The sequence below is a fragment of the Coenobita brevimanus genome, chromosome 60 (assembly GCF_032717465.1).
Source record: "Coenobita brevimanus isolate Jiangsu-jjx chromosome 60, ASM3271746v2, whole genome shotgun sequence".
In the NCBI taxonomy this organism is placed as follows: Eukaryota; Metazoa; Arthropoda; class Malacostraca; order Decapoda; family Coenobitidae; genus Coenobita; species Coenobita brevimanus.
Genome location: NC_137013.1, coordinates 9018408 through 9024455, shown reverse-complemented (window position 1 = coordinate 9024455; position 6048 = coordinate 9018408). Strand labels below are relative to the sequence as shown.

Genomic DNA, 6048 nt, shown 5'->3' with positions numbered 1-6048 from the left:
CATATCGGTGCCATCACGTGAAGGTGTCCCTCACTAGCATAGACACTAAATATATAGGATCTGTGTATTTTCAGTCACTGGCAACACTGAAGTAAATAAAGGGTCATTTATTATTACAGTTGTTTTACCTTAAATTGACCCAGATATCTGTAGTGTTGCTGCTTGTTTCACTTGCTCAGTGTCATAAAAAAGACATTACTACAGCTCTACATTCTTGCCTCACACTTCTTCTTGACTAATATCATATTCTCGTGATAACATAGAGTAACAAATCAGCGTTCAAGATCGACATAGAAATTGAGTATAGCATTCCCATCATCGCAAGGACATCGCTGTTTATAATTTAACTGGTATCGAAAGACGATTTTATTCAGGCAAGGGGAGACTTCTTACAGTGATGGAAATAATGGAAACTGTAGCTAACCTATCCGGATCAAACATTTTCTCCCATTCTAATAAAAACTACCTGGTGATTGCAAGAAAAGGAAAATAACACGATAAAGCAGTGAAAAGGCTACTATATACAATGAAACATAAACAAACAACCAAACACACGAAAAACTGTACAGACCTCAACACCTATTCAGCCCCTCTACAACCGACTATAACCCTGATTAACTGCACGCTCTCTCTCTCTCTCTCTCTCTCTCTCTCTCTCTCTCTCACACACACACACACACACACACACACACACACACACACACTACACCTCCCACGCACGTACTCCACCACACACCCACAAACACCCATCTTACCACCCGAACCCACTATAACCCTGAGCTCTCCACGCACCCTAATCCCAAGCTTCCATACGCAAATACCAGACACACACTGGTACAAAAACAACATAACTATCTTGTAGCCTGTGGTCTTATGTAACCCCGTGTCTGGGCGCTGTTAAACTCCAGACAGTACAAATATTTACAGTTGTAGCATTATATGCTGCGTTTTCAGTCTTCTTTTACAATGCAAATGTTTTTACCATTTTACTCATACCTTCAGTAATTTAGGATTCTATTTTACGGCACAGATATTTGATGTTCTTGTCAAATATGCATCGTGTTTTAGCTTTCTTTTTAGAATGCAAATATTGCCGCTTCAGACACAAATGAAGTGCTTTAGTTGTTTTTACTTTGACCACTTAAGTGAGAGCAGTTTTTACTACATTCCTGTCACAGTTAGATATGCATTAATTATCCTTATGACCTTGAGCCGTCAGTGCTATCTGGCTATCTATTTACCTCATCTTTTATAGCCCATTAGGAGTGTAGGGGACAGAGGCTAGGCTATTTGGTTTAGACAATTAAGTGAGAGTCACCAGTTGTTCACCCCTGCGTGGTATCACGTGAACATCATATTTCAACCAAGTCACGGAAATGATTCCTTGTAGATACAGATTCGGCTGGATCGCCTGAACCCAAGCAGACCACCAGGCGTCCCACTTGGTTATATAATATGTTTTAGTCTATTTCCCAGCGTACTTCATATTATTTCTGTTCAAAACAGGAATTTCAAAGGTGTAAAAAGAGATCTAGATGACGACGATGATGGTGCCGCCTGTCACTACCACGTCACCACCAGGCCTGCCACTGGGACTCAAAAATAAGCATAGTGGCTCCTCGCATAGGGGATCGAACCCACGACCTCCGCGTTATCAGCACGGCGCTCTAACCAACTGAGCTAACGGGCCCTTTAAAAGTGCGAAAAATAAACGAAGTCGTACTGAAAAGGAAAACAACATGTTCCTCATCGCCTTAACTGGGCCCAGATTTTTCGTTCTTTAACAGCTAATTTCACGTAGCTCAGAGTCAGAAAAAAGATAATGATACGGCTCTGCATCCCAAAAGCACTTCTTCGTGACTAGCATCCTATTCTAGCAAAATGAGCATAGTGATATACAAGGGCGAAAATCATGACATACGCAATATATTATACGACTATTCCTTCCCGTGGCATACCATTATTCACATTAATTCGGTTGTCGTTTTTTTAGTTATATGTTTGTTTTGCCACCAGACCATTTTATTCATCTTAAGTAAACCCATCTATAGTTAAGGAGATAATATATGCTAAATCTAAGCTCTAAAGCAGTGGTTCTTAACCTTTTTCTTGGCATTACCCAAAATTCATAGGATGGTTCTTATAGAGCGACCCAAACCCTTGTAAACTTACTCTGCACCAGAATTGAAACAAACATATGTGTCATATCATGTGACTAAAAACCAAAGTAATATTTCAATATTTTATTGATGTTATAATAAATATATTTCATTTTTATTATATGTACTTCCTAAGAACTAAAATATCAACTCATTTTGGCAGGAAAAAAAAATAAATCGAAGATCAGAAAATCAAAATAATTCATTCATGTTCATGATAATAACCTATTTACTATGACCATTAAGGAGAGAGTCACTTATTTTGGATGTTGTCTGAGACAAAAAGTACTATAATCAGTGAGATCCCTGGCACTCGAAAAGTTTCAATCAGCTTCTCAAACCGGAGTGAATTAGATGACAGACCGCATCTTAGGTCATGCTCTGGTTGTAGACGGTTTTGTACCTTGTGAGTGCAGAAAATCCTGTCTCACAAAAATGAGTTGTAGCCAAAGGGAAGGAGTGCTTTCAGTGGAAGCTTCACCTCCACGAATTTTCTTTTCTTTGTAGAACTCTGATCCAGAATGAGCTCAGTGATTCGTTTTGTTTCCTGAAATCATTAACGAAGTGTTTCATCATTCTGAACCTCGATGAGCTGCTCCTGGAGGTAGCTGATGTTCGAAATCTCGTCAGGTAAGTCTTCAACTTCCAATGCTGAAGGGATTTCTTACCTAGGCATATTTCATCACATTCTCCAGGAATAGTAGTGAAAAACTCTTCGATTAGCCTAGTCTGGAGATATATTCCACAATGATGCTTTGGACCTGGGTGAGAGAAAATCTTTCGTCTTCCAGAGAATTCACTCAAAGATGGAACGACGCAGTCTTCCCAGTCTCAGATTTTACTCTTCCACAGCTTCAGTTTCCCCTTGAGATGCAGTTAACTTCTCTGACAGCCCAACTAATGTCTGATCGTGACCTTGCATTTGAAATGTTTTAGGCGTTAATCTCAGCAAAGATATCTGCCAGATAAGCCATTTGCATCACCTACTTTGAATCAGAGAATCTTTGGGGCCAGTGAATGATTCCTTTTTGCTAGAAATATCTCAGTCTCATTCCGCATTTCAGGCAACCTTTGGAGCACCCTTCCTCGTGACAGCCAGCTAACCTCAGAGTGGTACAACCCGTGATGTGGCAGCGTCGTATTTCACGAGCACAGAAGGATTGCCTTCGATGCACTTCTGTCGAAAAATATCCCTTCAGCTTTGGGCTAGTACTTAAATGGATAAAGCAATAAGTAATATTTACACTGAAGGTTTGACTCTGATATCACGAATATATCATACTGATTATTTAATAACTTGTTTCTCGTATAGAGCCAAGCAGAAGTGATAAATATGTATATTTGGTTCCACTCCATGACGTCCTGTAGGTTTGAACCAGCGAACACAGAGTGAACAAGTTCGAAACATTCATTTGTTAACAGAAGAGAGAGAGAGAGAGAATAGTGGGTGCTAGTGAATTTTAGAGGAATGAGGTGGAGAAATGAGGAGTGCTCAACACAATTAAACAGGGATTTTTCCTTTCGTTTCGGTTGGCTTTCTATGCCTAAATGACTAAATGAAGGTAAATTATGAAATATAATAACTGGATGACGAAGTGGTAATAGGGTCTGGAGTAATGGTTGTTTGGTCCAAAGGTGTGCAGTGGTAAGCCTAATTCCAGGCAACGGTCGCTGTTAAAAGTTGGATATTTTAGGTCCCACTTATTTTAAATATTCCATGTATGTTTACAGTACGTGTGTGCCCCCATGGACCTATTTTCACCCCATGAATATTATTAGCAATGGACATTTTCACCACTCCGAGCACAATCCTCCATGGATCTCTTTTCCTTCGGGACTTTTTTTTTTTTTGCAAAGACGCCTACTTTTCTACGTACCCGATTTTCCCACGCACTAATTTTCCCCCCATTGATGTATTTTCTCCCCACGGACCAATTTTTCCCGTCGACCTTGAATCTGTCCATGGATACAGGTTTCCTGCATGGTCGTATACCCATGGATGTATTTTTCATAAATGAACCTATTTTCCCCATAAACCTGTTATCCGACGTGGTTATATCACCCACTGATGCGTGCAGTTGAAACAGACCTCTTGACCAACAGACGTATTGCACGATGGACCTGTTGTAACCCACTGGATATATATATATACCTACTTCAGCATAATTCCAGAATAATATCCCCTGTGGACCGATTTTCCGGACACTAAACTCTTCCCAACTCGGACATTAACTCATATCACCTAGTCCCAGTGGCCTGTTTTCCCACAATCCGTCCATCCACCTACACACCCACCCATCAACGCACACACCCACAGCCTAACTCAGTACAGTACGTCCCAAAAGTAGGACGACATAAACCCGCCTTTTGTGTCGTCCTACAGGTAGACCCACCACCCACCCCACTTAATGCACGAACCCCACTCCACCCCACTTAACCAGCCCAACAACCCTTTCCCCTCCCTCTCGCCCACCCACTCCACCTAATCCGCCTGTGAAACAATCCAGCCTACGCTAACCAATCCAAGCACCCACCCAGTCACCAACCTACCAACCCGCATACCATGCTCCACAAGTCAGATGACTCAAATTCAACACAAACACAAACACACACACACACACACACACACACACACACAGGCGGGGTGGATTTCCTTACACGAAAGATGAGTCTCACCGCTTAACTCAGTTCTGTCGGTAGAAAATAGTACCGGGTACTCTTTACAGGGAGTTTGCCAGGCCGTAGATAAGGGGCTTCATTCCGGCTACATACACATGATTTTTACGCGATATGAGTAAATAAGGTGCTCGAGCTAAACGAGGGAATCTTTCCTCTGGCTGATGAAGGAGTTTAATCCCACGATAACATCTCCTGTCGGACATAATTAAAGATGGGTTTTATTCCTGGGGTAACGCCAGTAGACTTTGTCAAAATGATTTGGCAGGCCGCGTAACTTTCTGTTAAATGCCTTATGTTCGCATTTTTCTCTCTGTGGTTTTCGGCACCTGGAGATTTTTGGCAAACTCATGAGTATTTTTCTCATTAACTGGATATCTCTCTCTGGACAGAGAGGCAAATTACTTTCTTAAGCACAGTTTTTTGTTAAACCAACAGCATTTATCTCTTTAATTCATTACTTCAACGAAAGCAATCCTAAAAAAAATTTATCACAAAGCAATGAAAGTTCTAGTGACTGATGGAAGAAATAATCACACTGCAGCCTGTTTTCAATGGATCACAGAAATTCCAGGGTTTCTCATCCCTTGCATTTCCTGCGCCAGATCTGCCTCCACCTCATTATTCCAAAATTCACAGGCTCCCACCATACACGCCTCTATCTCTCTCTCTCTCTCTCTCTCTCTCTCTCTCTCTCTCTCTCTCTCTCTCTTACTCTCTCTCTCTCTCTCTCTCTCTCTCTCTTTCTCTCTCTCTCTCTCTCTTTCTGTTAACAAATGAATGTTTCGAACTTGTTCACTCTGTGTTCGCTGGTTCAAACCTATAGGACGTTGTTGGAGTGGAACCAAATATATATATTTGTCACTTGTTTGGCTCTGTACGAGAAACAAGTTATTAAATAATCATTATGATATATTCGTGATATCAGAGTCAAACCTTCAAAGTAAATAGTTACTATTGCTTTATCCATTAGTACAAGCCTCAAAGCTGAAGAGGATATTTCTATTCGACAGAGAAATGCATCGAATTCGCGACGCTGCCAACATTTCACGGGTTGGCTGGACGAGGGTGGGTAAGAACTCCTAGCCGCAATAGTACATGTTTCTAGAACTAAAATCAAAACACATCCGACTGATGATCCTGGAGGGCTACTGCACTAGATTAATGAAAACTGACTACTTGGGACATGACTTCCTGCATCACTTTCTGTAAT

General features: G+C 41.1%; 1 non-coding gene across 1 annotated transcript; it reads right to left on the bottom strand.

The window, feature by feature from the left end:
* Positions 1-1612: 1612 nt before the first annotated feature.
* TRNAI-GAU (transfer RNA isoleucine (anticodon GAU)) lies at positions 1613-1690 on the bottom strand. Its single transcript has one exon. It is a non-coding gene; the product is annotated as a tRNA-Ile (tRNA).
* Positions 1691-6048: the final 4358 nt, after the last annotated feature.